Raw genomic sequence first — 15,236 nt, 5'->3', positions numbered from 1 at the left:
TGGCCAATATACTACGTGACTGGGCAATATACTATGTGGCTCTGTGCTGTATACTACGTCACTGGGCAATGTACTACGTTACTGGGCAATATATACGTGGCTGGGCAATGTACTACGTCACTGGCCAATATACTACGTGGCTGGGCAATATACTACGTGGGCTGTGCAATAAACTACGTGGCTGGGCAATATACTACGTGGGCTGGGCAATATACTACGTGGGCTGGGCAATATACTACGTGGGGTGGGCAATATACTACGTGGGCTGGGCAATATACTACGTGGACATGCATATTCTAGAATACCCGATACGTTAGAATCGGGACACCATCTAGTATATATATATATATATATATATCTCTCTGAGTGTATACCCCCGCCCACCCCGCATATCCACACTCACTAAGGCTGGGGTCACACTTGCGAGTGCAGTGTGAGAAACTTGCCTCAATACCCGGCAAGGCCGCCGGAACTCGGGACCAGAGTGTGCGGCTGCATAGAAATACATGTGCCCAGGATGTGCTCGGTGGGCGGGGATCCGGGATATGCTTGGTGCTCAGGGGGCGGTGAGCCCGGGATGTGCTCGGTTCCATTATTTCTCTGCTGACATTTGTCTGCTGAGGGAGAAACCACTGACATCACAGCAGTTGGGATACCGGGAGGAAGGTAGGGTTAGCAGTCCTGTGGCTTTGGCTGACGGGATGATGTGGGATATTAGTGGTAGTAGTCCAGTGGCTCTGGCTGATGGGATGATGTGGGATATTAGTGGTAGTAGTCCAGTGCCTCTGGCTGATGGGATGATGTGGGATATTGGTGGTAGTAGTCCAGTGGCTTTGGCTGACGGGATGATGTGGGATAGTAGTGATTGTAGTCCAGAGGCTCTGGCTGATGGGATGATGTGGGATACGTGGGCTATGTGGCGTGGGCGTGGCTCGATACATACACATATACACTCAGCTTTATATATATATATATATATATATATATATATATATATATATATATATATATATAGTCAGTAGTTTCCTATGTGAGATGCGGACTGGTGATCAGTAAGATTCTGAAGTCACAGGTATAGTGGTATAAAGCTGTGCGCCACTGGAGAACTTGATGGATCAGCATGGAGCTGAAATAATAGGATTATTGGAAAAGAATCCATTGAACCAGAAGGCGAATACTTAACCCAATGGTTGATAAGTAATAAAAATGAATGCCAGCCTGGGGAGTTACATAGTGAGAAATCGAGGTGCTGACAAAACAAGAATGTGATTGAATCTTGTATGTGACGGCTGTCTATTCAAAGAGCGCGTGTTGGTTCCTCATTGTGACTGTTCTGGTAACAGGAGGCATAAACCTAGCGATCATGTATCGGGGTCAAGCTACTATGGTGGAAGCTGATAGAACATGTAGTGAATGGGAGTGAAAATGAGGGAGGTGTTGTAGATGTGGTGAATAATGCGATACAAAGAGTGTCGGCCGATCACTCAGGCTACAGAATGGAGGATCCATTGGAGGAGCACTCTGGATGCCAGAGACAACGAAAAAAACTGGGGGAACAAACTACACTCACAGGAATTGGTGGCAGGCGTGTAGTATTAATATAGTGTATATAGAGATATGAAAAGAATAATTACCCAATTTGATATACACAAACTGTGCTATTATAGTAAAAATGTATTAAAACTATTATAAATAAGGGTGATAAAAAAATATGACTGACATTTATGAATGTATTAGAAGTACCGTATATACTCGAGTATAAGCCGAGATTTTCAGCCCAAATTTTTGGGCTGAAAGTGCCCCTCTCGGCTTATACTCGAGTCACGGTCGGCAGGTGAGGGGGAAAGGGCGCTGAGGCATACTTACCTGCTTCCGGCGCTCCTGGCGCTCCCCCTGCCCGTCCCACGGTCTCCGGGTGCCGCAGCTCTTCCCCTGTTCAGCGGTCACGTGGGACCGCTCTTTAGAGAAATGACTATGGACTCCACTCCCATAGGGGCGGAGCCGCCTATTCATTTCTCTAATCAGCGGTGCCGGTGACCGCTGATAGAGGAAGAGGCTGCGGCACCGAAGACCAGCTGTCCGGGGGAAGGAGCGGGACGCCGGGAGCAGGTAAGTATTACATATTCACCTGTCCGCGTTCCACACGCCGGGCGCCGCTCAGTCTTCCCAGCGTCTCTCCGCTCTGACTGTGCAGGTCAGAGGGCGCGATGACGCATATAGTGTGCGCGCCGCCCTCTGCCTGATCAGTCAGTGCAGAGAGACGCCGGGACGGGACGCTGAGGAGCTGCAAGCAAGACAGGTGAGTATGTGGTTTATTATTTTTATTGCAGCAGCAATGGCACAGCTTTCTATGGCACAGCTTTCTATGGTACATATATAGGGCAATAATGAACGGTGCAGAGCACTATATGGTACATATATGGGGCAATAATGAACGGTGCAGAGCACTATATGGCACAGCTATGGGGCAATAATGAACGGTGCAGAGCACTATATGGCACAGCTATGGGGGCAATAATGAACGGTGCAGAGCACTATATGGTACAGCTATGGGGGCAATAATGAACGGTGCAGAGCACTATATGGCACAGCTATGGGGGCAATAATGAACGGTGCAGAGCACTATATGGCACAGCTATGGGGCAATAATGAACGGTGCAGAGCACTATATGGCACAGCTATGGGGCAATAATGAACGGTGCAGAGCACTATATGGCACAGCTATGGGGCAATAATGAACGGTGCAGAGCACTATATGGCACAGCTATGGGGCAATAATGAACGGTGCAGAGCACTATATGGCACAGCTATGGGGGCAATAATGAACGGTGCAGAGCACTATATGGCACAGCTATGGGGCAATAATGAACGGTGCAGAGCACTATATGGCACAGCTATGGGGCAATAATGAACGGTGCAGAGCACTATATGGCACAGCTATGGGGCAATAATGAACGGTGCAGAGCACTATATGGCACAGCTATGGGGGCAATAATGAACGGTGCAGAGCACTATATGGTACAGCTATGGGGGCAATAATGAACGGTGCAGAGCACTATATGGCACAGCTATGGGGGCAATAATGAACGGTGCAGAGCACTATATGGCACAGCTATGGGGGCAATAATGAACGGTGCAGAGCACTATATGGCACAGCTTTCTATGGCACATCCTATGGGGCAATAATGAACGGTGCAGAGCACTGTATGGCACAGCTATGGGGCAATTATGAACGGTGCAGAGCACTATATGGTACAGCTATGGGGCAATTATGAACGGTGCAGAGCACTATATGGCACAGCTATGGGGAAATAATGAACGGCGCAGAGCACTATATGGCACAGCTATGGGGCAATTATGAACGGTGCAGAGCACTATATGGCACAGCTATGGGGAAATAATGAACGGTGCAGAGCACTATATGGCACAGCTATGGGACAATTATGAACGGTGCAGAGCACTATATGGCACAGCTATGGGGCAATAATGAACGGTGCAGAGCTCTATATGGCACAGCTTTCTATGGTACAGCTATGGGGCAATAATGAATGGTGCAGAGCACTATATGGCACAGCTATGGGGCCATAATGAACGGTATGGAGCATCTATTTTTATTTTTGAAATTCACCGGTAGCTGCTGCATTTTCCACCCTAGGCTTATACTCGAGTCAATAAGTTTTCCCAGCTTTTTGTGGCAAAATTAGGGGGGTTGGCTTATACTCGGGTCGGCTTATACTCGAGTATATACGGTATGTTAAAAGTAAATACTAAAATAATTAAGATTCCCAATGAATAGACCAATAAAATTTATGAGTATGACAATAAAAAGATTATGATAAATCATAAAACTTATTAAGTCAAAAAGGTCGTCACAAAAATACATCTGTAATTTTGTTGATTCCATTCGGTGTTGGGGCAGGGCTGGCATTAGGGCAAGGCAGACTAGGCAGCTGCCTAGGGCCCCACTCCCTTGGGGGCCCCCAGCGTATACAGCAGAAGCTCCACTGATGAGCAGTGGAAAAAAAAACAGGGAAAAAAGGAAGATCTCCAGCGAAGACTTGATTAAAAGTCATTTATTCAAACAGTTCGAATAAAATTCAAAGTTCATGGTGATACAACAAATGGCAGAGTTCCTGGTACAACCGACACGTTTCGACCTGTTAAGGTCTTAACCCCTTTCTGCCATCCAACGTATTATTCCGTCCATGTGACCTGGGCCTTACTTCCCATGGACGAAATAGTACGTCACATGCAATCAGCCACGCTCATGGGGGAGCGCGGCCGATCGCGGCCGGGTATCAGCTGATTATCACAGCTGACATTCGGCACTGTGTGTCAGGAGCAGTCACAGACCGCTCCCGGCACTCTAACCCCCGGAACACTGTAATCAAACAAGATCGCAGCATTTTGGTGGCATAGAGAAGCATCGCGCAGGGAGGGGGCACCCTGCAAGCGTCCCTGACACCCTCAGAACAACGCGATGTGATCGCGTTGTTTCGGGTGACTCCTCGCTGAGAGCAGGCGCTGAGAAGCCTCCTACACTGCCTGTCAGATTGCTGATCTGACACAGTGCTGTGTAAAGTGTCAGATCAGTGATCTGAATTTATATAGTTATGTCCCACCCTGGGACAATGTAAAAAAAACCCCATATGTTATACTATGTAAAAATATATATTTTTTAAATTTATTTAAATAAATATTGTTCCAATAAATACATTTCTTTACGTAAATAGAAAAAACAATAAAAGTACACATATTTAGTATCGTCGTTTCTGTAACGACCCGACCTATAAAACTGTCCCACTAGTTAACCCCTTCAGTGAACACCGTAAAAAAAAAACCGAGCCAAAAAACAATGCTTTATCATCATACCGGAATCAAAAAGGATATAAACATGGTACCGCTGAAAACGTCATCTTGTCCTGCAAAAAAACAAACAGACATACAGCGTCATCAGCGAAAAAATAAAAAAGTTATAGCTCTCAGAATAAAGCCATGCAAAAACAATTATTTTTATATAAAATAGTTTTAATTGTATAAAAGCGCCAAAACATAAAAAAAAATGAGGTATCACTGTAATCATACTGACTCGAAGACTAAAACTGCCTTATCAATTTTACCAAACGTGGAACGGTATAAACGCCCCCCCCAAAAGAAATTTATGAATTGCTGGTTTTTGTTCACTCTGCCTCCCAAAAATCGCAATAAAAAGTTATCAAAAATGTCATGCACCTGAAAATGTTACCAATAAAAACGTCAACTCGTCCCAAAAAAACAAGACTTCACAAGACTCTGTGGGCCAAAATATGGAAAAATTATAGCTCTGAAAATGTGGTGATGCAAAAACTATTTTTTGCAATAAGAAGCGTCAATGTGTGACAGCTGCCAAACATAAAAACCCGATATAAAAACCCGCTATAAATAGTAAATCAAACCCCTCTTTATCACCCCCTTAGTTAGGGAAAAATAATAAAATAAAAAATGTATTTATTTCTATTTTCCCATTAGGGTTAGGGCAAAAGTTAGGGTTAATGTTGGGGCTAAAGTTAGGGGAGTGTTTGGGTTAGAGTTAGAATTGGGGGTTTCCACTGTTTAGGCACATTAGGGGCTCACCAAACGTGACATGGTGTCCGATCTCAACTCCAGCCAATTCTGCGCTGAAAAAGTCAAACGGTGCTCCTTCCCTTCCGAGCTCTGCGCGCCCAAACAGTGATTTACCCCCACATATAGGGTATCTGAGTACTCAGGACAAATTGGATAACAACTTTTGTGGTCCAATTTCTCCTGTTACCCTTGTGAAAATAAAAAATTGGGGGCGAAAATTTTTACGGCTCTATGTTATAAATTCTGTGAAGCACTTGGGGGTTCAAAATACACAACACACATCTAGATAAGTTCCTTAGGGGGTCTAGTTTCCAAATTGGTGTCACTTGTGGTGGGTTTCCACTGTTTAGGCACATCAGGGGCTCTCCAAACGCGACATGGCATCCGATCTCAATTCCAGCCAATTTTAGTTTGAAAAAGTCAAACCGCGTTCCTTCCTAAGTATATTGATATTTCAGCCTTAGTTTTAGCGCAGTGGTTTGTAATATCATTATTTAGGTGTTAATTTTTCTAACAGAGTCCTGCACCAAGTGCAGCTTCCAAGGCCCCCACCTTATCTTTTCAGGTGATTAAGCGCCAGTGTATATATATTTTTTTCTCTTTTTTTTCTCTTTTTCAGTCACTTCTTGAATGTTGTTTTGAGCACCTTGAGGGGTGCAGTTTTTAGAATGGCGTCACTTTTGGGTATTTTCTATCATATAGACCCCTCAAAATAACTTCAAATGTGATGTGGTCCCAAAAAAAAATGGAGCTGTAAAAATGAGAAATCGCTGGTCAGCTTTTAACCCTTATAACTCCCTAACACAAAAATGTTTGTTCCAAAATTGTGCTGATGTAAAGTAGACATGTGGGAAATGTTACTTATGTATTTTGTGTGACATATCTCTGTGATTTAAGGGCATGAAAATTCAAAGTTGGAAAATTGCAACATTCTGTAAATTTTCTCCCAATTTTTTTTATTTCACAAATAAATGCAAGTCATATCAAATAAATTTTACCACTGTCATGAAGTACAATATGTCATGAGAAAACAATGGCAGAATCACCGGGATCCGTTAAAGCGTTCCAGAGTTATAACCTCAAAGGGACAGTGGTCAGAATTGTAAAAATTGGCCCGGTCATTAATGTGCAAACCACCCTTGGGGGTAAAGGGGTTAAGGGGAACCTGTCAGCAGGAATGTGCACAGTAACCTACAGACAGTATCAACTCGGCACCATTATACCGATTCAAATGATACCTTGGTTGATGAAATCCGTCTTGTGGTTATTGTTTAATCTTTATTTGCAAGTTTCAGTTAATGAGATTCTCATGCTTCGGGGCGGCCTGTGAGCGGGGCTCTTTATGTGGTGCTCTGCTTACATATTCGTCTGTGTGGCTTATGACAGGTCATGATCCCTCAGTGACCTGCCCCCTATTTTACATACTGAATATAATGTTTTGAAAAAAAAATAAATTCACATTGAGCATGCAGGTGCCGGTGGTGACCGTTGTAGCCCATTTTGGTGGAGTCAGAGTTAGTATAAAATGGACCGACTCCTAAAGTATATAATAAATTGGGTACAGTAGTTCAATGCAGTTTGTGGGGTATATTTTTTTCATAAGAATTTGGGAAAGTTATGAAATGTCCTATAAATGTCTGTCCTATTCCTGATGTAAGGTCTAGACTTTTAGCGGAGATGAATCTGTGCTGCAGTTTATGTTCATAATAAGTAGTGAAGCTCTTCCTCTACAGATAAGGGGAAAAAATAAACACACAGGGAAAAAAAGCCTACATTCATCTCTGAATTTCTGGAGTGAACAGAAAAGCAGGATTAAAGAAGGTAAGTACCGTATAAACTTGAGTATAAGCCGGCCCTAGTATAAGCCGACCCCCCCCTAATTTTGCCACAAAAAACTGGGAAAACTTAAAGGCAACCTGTCACCCCCCCCCAGTCGTTTCAAACTAAAAGAGCCACCTTGTGCAGCAGTAATGCTGCATTCTGGCAAGGTGGCTCTTTTAGTTCTGGGTGCTGTAACTAGAGAAATAATCCGTTTTTCAATTTGTCAGAAGTACCTGGTCTTCAGACAAGGAGGCCGGTGTTTCCCCCCTGCTTCAGATAGCACACAGCTGTCACTCACATCTTCTTGGCGCCGGGCGCCGCCTCCTCCTCAGCGCTGTTTTCAAAAGTAGCCGGCGCCTGCGCTCTTTTCCCCTGCCTGGTACAGGCGCAGTGAGCGCTGCCCGTTGTCCTCATATGCAGCCCAGCTGACTGCAATGTGAATCCCAGCTCCGCAATGTGAATAAATCATAAGTCACTGCGGCGCCAAGAAGATGTGAGTGACAGCTGTGTGGCGTCTAAAGCAGGGGGGAAACGCCGGCCTCCTTGACTGAAGACCAGGTATTTCTGACAAATTAAAAAACGGATTATTTCTCAAGTTACAGCACCCAGAACTAAAAGAGCCACCTTGTCAGAATGCAGCATTACTGCTGCACAAGGTGGCTCTTTTAGTTTGAAACGACTGGGGGGGGGAGGGGTGTTGTGACAGGTTCTGTAATCGCAGCAAAAGGTGGCGCAACAAAGTATTAAGTTAAAGGGGCCGAATAATATTGCACGCCCCACTTTTCAGTTTTTGAATTTCCACAAAATTTTAAAATAATCAATACATTTCGTTCAACTTCACAATTGCGTTCCACTTGTTGTTGATTCTTTAACCAAAAATTTATCTTTGGTATCTTTATGTTTGAAGCATGATATGTGGGAAAAGGTCAGCTCAGTCAACACTAGGATTGCCCTGAATCCAGCGCTCTGTAAACTCCCGTCTGTAACATCACTGAGGGCTCAGGGAAGAGAAAGTATCACAGACTTGTAAGGTAATTGGGGTTACTGTACCGTGGGGCACAAGAAAGCGCCGAGACCCGAGATCCGCACCTCCAGAGATCTGCAGGATCCAATCACTTAATGGGGGAATTGTACTTTCTGCAGGAGACTTCTGCCAAACCTTACCTGATCTAAGGCTACATTCACACATTAGGTTTTTTGCGTCAGTCACAATCCGGGCGAATTTTCAAAAAAACAGATCCGTTTTTTTCTCATAGTTATATTAGTGCCGGATTGTGCCTGAGGTCCCGTTTCATCCATATTTCTCGCAAGACGCCATGTCATCACAGGTCATTGCCGCGATGCATTACTGGGACCGGGAGCATCGCGAAGAGCGGGAAGACTGTGGGGGACGCCGGAAGGTGAGAAAATAAACAAAAATAAAAAATCGTGATAATTTTTTTACATTATATCTTTATCCCGTATCCGGAAGAAAAGCTGATCCAGCGCAATCAGATTTTACACTAATTGCGACGGATCCAGCAATCCGTCCCGCCGCCGGATTATGCGTGACGGATGTGTGAAAGTAGCCTTAAAGGGACTCTGTCACCTGAATTTGGAGGGAACAATTTTCAGCCATAGGGGCGGGGTTTTCGGGTGTTTGATTCACCCTTTCCTTACCCGCTGGCTGCATGCTGGCTGCAATATTGGATTGAAGTTCATTCTCTGTCCTCCGTAGTACATGCCTGCACAAGGCAATCTTGCCTTACGCAGGCGTGTACTATGGAGGACAGAGAATGAACTTCAATCCAATATTGCAGCCAGCATGCAGCCAGCGGGTAAGGAAAGGGTGAATCAAACACCCGAAAACCCCGCCCATATGGCTGAAAATTGTTCCTTCCAAATTCAGGTGACAGAGTCCCTTTAAGAGGCAACTCCAGCAGATGAGCTGAATGGCTGCTCTGTGCGCACAGGACCTGTGATGAGGTCACAGGAGGGGAGGAGTCAGGGGTCACATGATCAGGGGCCTCAGTGTATGCAGGACTCTGCTGTGCTGGTTGTCATGGTGCTGGATGAGGGGAAGTTTATGTGTGGGGTCAGGAGGGGTTTACAGTGTGGATGTAGCAGAGCCGTGTGTGTGCGAGGTGTACGGACCAGAGCCGTGTGTGTAATAGGTGTATGGAGCAGGGCCGTGTGTGTACTAGGTGTACAGAGCGGAGACACGTGTGTACGAGGTTTGTAGTCGGAGCAGTGTGTGTACGAGGTGTATGGAGCAGAGCCATGTGTGTAAGAGGTGTACAGAGCAAAGCCGTGTGTGTACGAGGTGTACAGAGCAAAGCCATGTGTGTGTATGAGGTGTATGGAGCGGAGCCGTGTGTGTATGAGGTGTACGGAGCAGAGCTGTGTGTACGAGGTGTGCGGAGCTGTGTGTACGAGGTGTATGGAGCGGAGCTGTGTGTGTATGAGGTGTACGGAGCAGAGTCGCGTGTGTACGAGGTGAGCAGAGCTGTGTATACGAGGTGTACAGAGCAAAGCCGTGTGTGTAGGAGGTGTATGGAGCAGAGCCGCGCGTGTACGGAGCATAGCCGCGCGTGTACGGAGCATAGCCGCGTCTGTATGAGGTGTACTGAGCAAAGCCATGTGTGTACGGAGCAGAAATTATATAACACGTAAACATTGTGATGTTTCGGTGTAATGACCTCTCTGACACTCGCTGGATGAGGGCAAGAATATCTTATTGGATGCTGCACAATTTATAAAGCAATTTGTTAAGAATGAAGCGACCCCAGAATGTGGCAGATCTCGCTTCGGCGGCTCCGGAGGGAAGAATCACTGTTTGGTTTTTGGATTGTACATTTTTCTGGAATAATGTGCAGCTGCCAGAACAGCGACCCGCCACCACCACCCCCAAAGTGACCCCATTTCAGATCAACAGTCCTCATGGCATCCATCTTGGGGTGTGGGGGGCATTTTTTTTCCCCACAATTACATCATAGATCTTTATATTTCTGGTCGTGGAAAAAAAAAATTTCCACTAAAATGTAGTTTATAATTTATACAGAAATTTCTCCAAAACCTGAGGCCAGAAATGACTGCACACGGCTGGACTCCAATGGGGAGAGTCACTATTTTGCTTTTGGAGCACTAATTGGCAGTCCTCGCTTGTGGGGGCCAAATACAAAGCCCCCAAGGTGTGTTAACATACAACCCGTAAAGCTACCCCATTTTGGACACTGTACCCACCAGGGAAGTCATCTCAGGGTGTAATTTGCATTTTTATCCCACAGGGGTCACTGATTTCTTTATCACTTGGTTGGGTGAAGATAATATTACATTTGTTCTGAGGGGTTCGGCTCAGGGGGGAAACATCTGAGTGGGCTCCTAACCTGGTGTCATGGTGGTACCTGACCTGCCCTCTCAGCGCCTCCCCACTCACTATTGTCACCACACGGCTTCTCAGCATGTTGCTTCCATTTGGCCTTAGGGGGGGATTGGCCAGTCTCTACAGGAATATAACCCTGCTGTGTCCTTCAGAGATTCGGTTCCCCAGCCTATCCCATGCCAGCAGGTCCTATATTAGGCAGCTCCACCCACCACTCTCTGCTGAATTCTGGTTCCTAGGCAGTTCATGCTGCTACCGTAGTTGTTAGGGTGTAGCCTGTTGTACCTCACACTCGTGTCCCTGACCCCCGATCAGCTGCTCCAGTCCTGGGGACTACTCTGGAGTAGTATCTGGAGTCTTGCGGCTGTCCAGCCTGTCCTCTCCACCAGTAGCTGTAGTGAAGAACTGGTGGACACCTAGTTACACCCCTACAGGGTAAGCCCGGCCCGTGGTGCAATGGGGCCACATCCATCAGTGTTACACCAAGTAACTGTGCTCACCTCCTAGCTTTTGAAGAACAGAAAGATGCACAGATCATGCGGTGCACATAAATTTTGTCCACACCCCAATCCATGCCCATTTACCACTTCTTTCTGCCCTGAAAGGAGTTGTCTGAGGAGCGCTGGTAGTGAGGGTAATTCAGCAGATGCCTGAGACTGTAGGGTGTAGACCCAAATCTGGGACTGTCTGCTGTATCCGGGACAGTTGGCACTAGAGAGGTGCAGGTGGATTCAGGGGTCTCTGGTCCAGCGTGTGTGGGACCTGGGGATTATTGTTTGTTCCTTCATTCAGTCGGAGGCTCCAGAACTTTCTCATCTTTATGTAGCGTCACTGTACGACATCTGGCTGTGGACGGCCGTGTTCACACTTTACAGAAATTGTTTTTTTTATTTCTGCAGGATCCGCACCAAACTCCACAATAACAATCTTCTCCCCCTTATTTGATGCGTTTTTGGTGCAGATGTGAAGCCGCGTTTATAGTGTGTTTTTTATAGTACAGAAAATCTTTGATTCTGCACTTAATAAAGGTTCTGCAATTTTTTACCTGCGTTTTTATTAGGCTCCACATAGAAGACGAGAGAAAAAAAGCCCCAAAACCGCACAGATCAGCCGCATCCTTGGGCGCACAGCGAGTGCTTTTTATATTAAAGTAGTTTTTATCAAGGATTTTTTACATATATTGGGTAAAAAAAAGGAGACGGATTATAAATACACAGTAATATAGAGGCAAACAAGAGCAAAATAAAAGCAAAAAAGAGAAATATAAAGGGATGAAAGATGTAGGTAAAATACAGGGTGGAAAGGGTTAAGGATGAGACGAGGGAGGAAAAATATGGTTTATTAAGGAAAATGGGGAAAAGGGAAAATGAAAAAGATTGGTCTGTACAGGATAGGCAGGGCAAGGGGTTACAGTACATATAAAATACCTTTTATATAAAACATTTAAGAGGCTGGAGGGAAAGAAAAGGAACAGGAAAGTCAAGGAAAGAAGGAAAGGAACAACAGCTGTAACAGGCGGAGGGACGACATATAGAGAAATACTGACTGTTACATAATGTGAGATACTGATTGCTGGATCCTAATAGCGGCACAGTTCTCATGAAATCACATCCACTTTGCTTGGACAGTTAAACAGCAGAATTTTTATGAAAAACAAAAGCAACAGAAAATCCGCAGCATTTACGCTACATGTGAAAACGATCTAAATTTCAAAGCAGAGTGGACGTGATTCCATGAAATCCGGAGCTACGCTACTGTAACCGCATCGGCACGCGCAGCGCGCCGATAGTTTCATTCTCCGGCAGAGCAGGGAGAATCGATCTCCCTGCTCTGCCGCCCAGCCGCTATGGGCCCCTGAGCAGGCGGCGGGGCCCAGTGTCAGCAGTGAGCCCCCCCGCCTGTCATCGCAGGGTCAACTGTACTGGCATCTAGCCGATACAGCTGACCGCATTGATGAAAGGGGGAGCATTATGCTCCTTCTCCCATCATCACCCTGTAAGTGTCTGATATCACTGAGTCAGACACTGACAGCGGGCGCGATGACGTCAGTATCCGACGCCCGTTCTCAGGAGATGAGCAGGACCTCGGAGCAGTAGAGGAAGCAGGTGGAAGAGAGGTGAGTATTGGATTTATTTTTTGGGGGGTGCATCATGTTATAGAGTCTGCCTATGGGGAGTGTATTATACTGCAGAGACTGCCTATGGGGATGCAATATAGTATACAGGCTGAATATGGGGGTGCAATATACTATTCAGGCTCACACCCCCTGAGGAAGGAGTATATCCAAAACGTGCATTGGGGTGAGTGCACAGATCCCAGGATCCCCCATACCTGTGCAGCTTGTAAGGTAATGCCTATTTTTTTCGGCTATGCACACATGTACATGTCCCTGAGTGGTTAAGTATTTTCATCTCATTATGCTGCCCCCTGGTTTTTGCACTTGCTGTTTATTGACCATTTGTGGTCTGTAATATTAGGCAGACATGTCCATTACTACCTTCTCTTCTGAACTGTCTCTCCGGACGGGGAGTGACTTATTTGCTACTGTTTAAAGGGAGTAAGGTGATGGGTGGTTCCCTGCATCTGTGCACTCTTGTTTTCTTGTTGTACCTGTTTACAGTGGTTGCACTCCATGTGCGCCATTTTTTAAGCCTGTATTATTTTCTGTCCTTTTTATTGTCTCAGTAAAGTATTTTCATATTATATCTATGGACTATTTTGGTAGTTGTTTTTTTTCTGGCTTTTTTGCCCCCCTCCTTGTGCATAAGGGGGTGCATTATACTATGCAGGCTGCATTATACTATACAGGCTGCATATGGGGGTGTAGTATACTATACAGGCTGCAATATACTATACAGCGTGCATATGGGGTGCAATATACTATACAGGCTGACTAATGGGGGTGCATTATACTATACAGGCTGCATATGGGGGTGCATTATACTATGCAGGCTGCCTATGGGGTTCCATACTAAACATGCTGTCTATGGGGGTGCATCATACTATGTACACAGGCTGCATATGGGGTGCAATATACTATACAGGCTGCCTAATGGGGGTGCATTATACTATACATGCTGCCTATGGGGGTGCATTATTCTATGCAGGCTACATATGGGGGTGGATTATATTATACATGCTGCCTATGGGAGTGCATTATACTATGTATACAGGCTGCATATGGGGGTGCATTATACTATGCAGGCTGCATATGGGGGTGCATTATACTATACATGCTGCCTATGTGGGTGCATTATACTATGTATACAGGCTGCATACGGGGTACAATATACTATACAGGCTGCCTAATGGGGGTGCATTATACTATACATGCTGCCTATGGGGGTGCATTATACTATGCAGGCTGCATATGCGGGTGCATTATATTATACATGCTGCCTATGGGAGTGCATTATACTATGTATACAGGCTGCATATGGGGGTGCATTATACTATGCAGGCTGCCCATGGGGGTGCATTATACTATACATGCTGCCTTTGGGGATGCATTATACTATGTATACAGGCTGCATATGGGGTACAATATACTATACAGGCTGCATATGGGGTGAAATATACTACACAGGCTGCATATGGGGGTGCAATATACTATGCAGGCTTCCTATGGGGGTGCATTATTTTGGGGGCTACATTATACTATAGAGATTTCCTATGGGGTGCATTATATTATAGGCTGTATTACACTATAGAGGCTGCCTATGGGGGTGCATTATATTAGAGGCTGTATTACACTATAGAGGCTGCCTATGGGGGTGCATTATATTAGGGGCTGCATTACACTATAGAGGCTGCCTATGGGAAGTGCATTATACTATAGAGTCTGCCTATGGGGGTGCATTATATTACGGGCTGCATTACACTATAGAGGCTGTCTATGGGGCTACATTATACTATAGAAGCTTCCTATGGGGGTGCATTATATTAGAGGCTGTATTACACTATAGAGGCTGCCAATGGGGGTGCATTATATTAGGGGCTGCATTACACTATAGAGGCTGCCTATGGGGGTGCATAATATCAGGGGCTACATTATACTATAGAAGCTTCCTATGGGGGTGCATTATATTAGAGGCTGTATTATACTATAGAGGATGCCTATGGGGGTGTATTATTTTAGGGGCTACATTATACTATAGAGGTTTCCTATGGGGTGCATTATATTATAGGCTGTATTACACTATAGAGGCTGCCTATGGGGGTGCATTATATTAGAGGCTGCATTACACTATAGAGGCTGCCTATGGGAAGTGCATTATACTATAGAGCAGTGTTCCCCAACTCCGGTCCTCAAGAGCCACCAACAGGTCATGTTTTCAGGATTTCCTTAGTATTGCACAGGTGATTGAATGCTTGCTTGTCCAGGTGATGCAATTATCAGCTGTGCAATACTAAGAAAATCCTGAAAACAAGACCTGTTGGTGGCTCTTGA

This window comes from Ranitomeya variabilis, chromosome 4 (assembly GCF_051348905.1).
Source record: "Ranitomeya variabilis isolate aRanVar5 chromosome 4, aRanVar5.hap1, whole genome shotgun sequence".
Classification (NCBI taxonomy): domain Eukaryota; kingdom Metazoa; phylum Chordata; class Amphibia; order Anura; family Dendrobatidae; genus Ranitomeya; species Ranitomeya variabilis.
Note: the sequence above shows the minus strand (reverse complement) of the source record.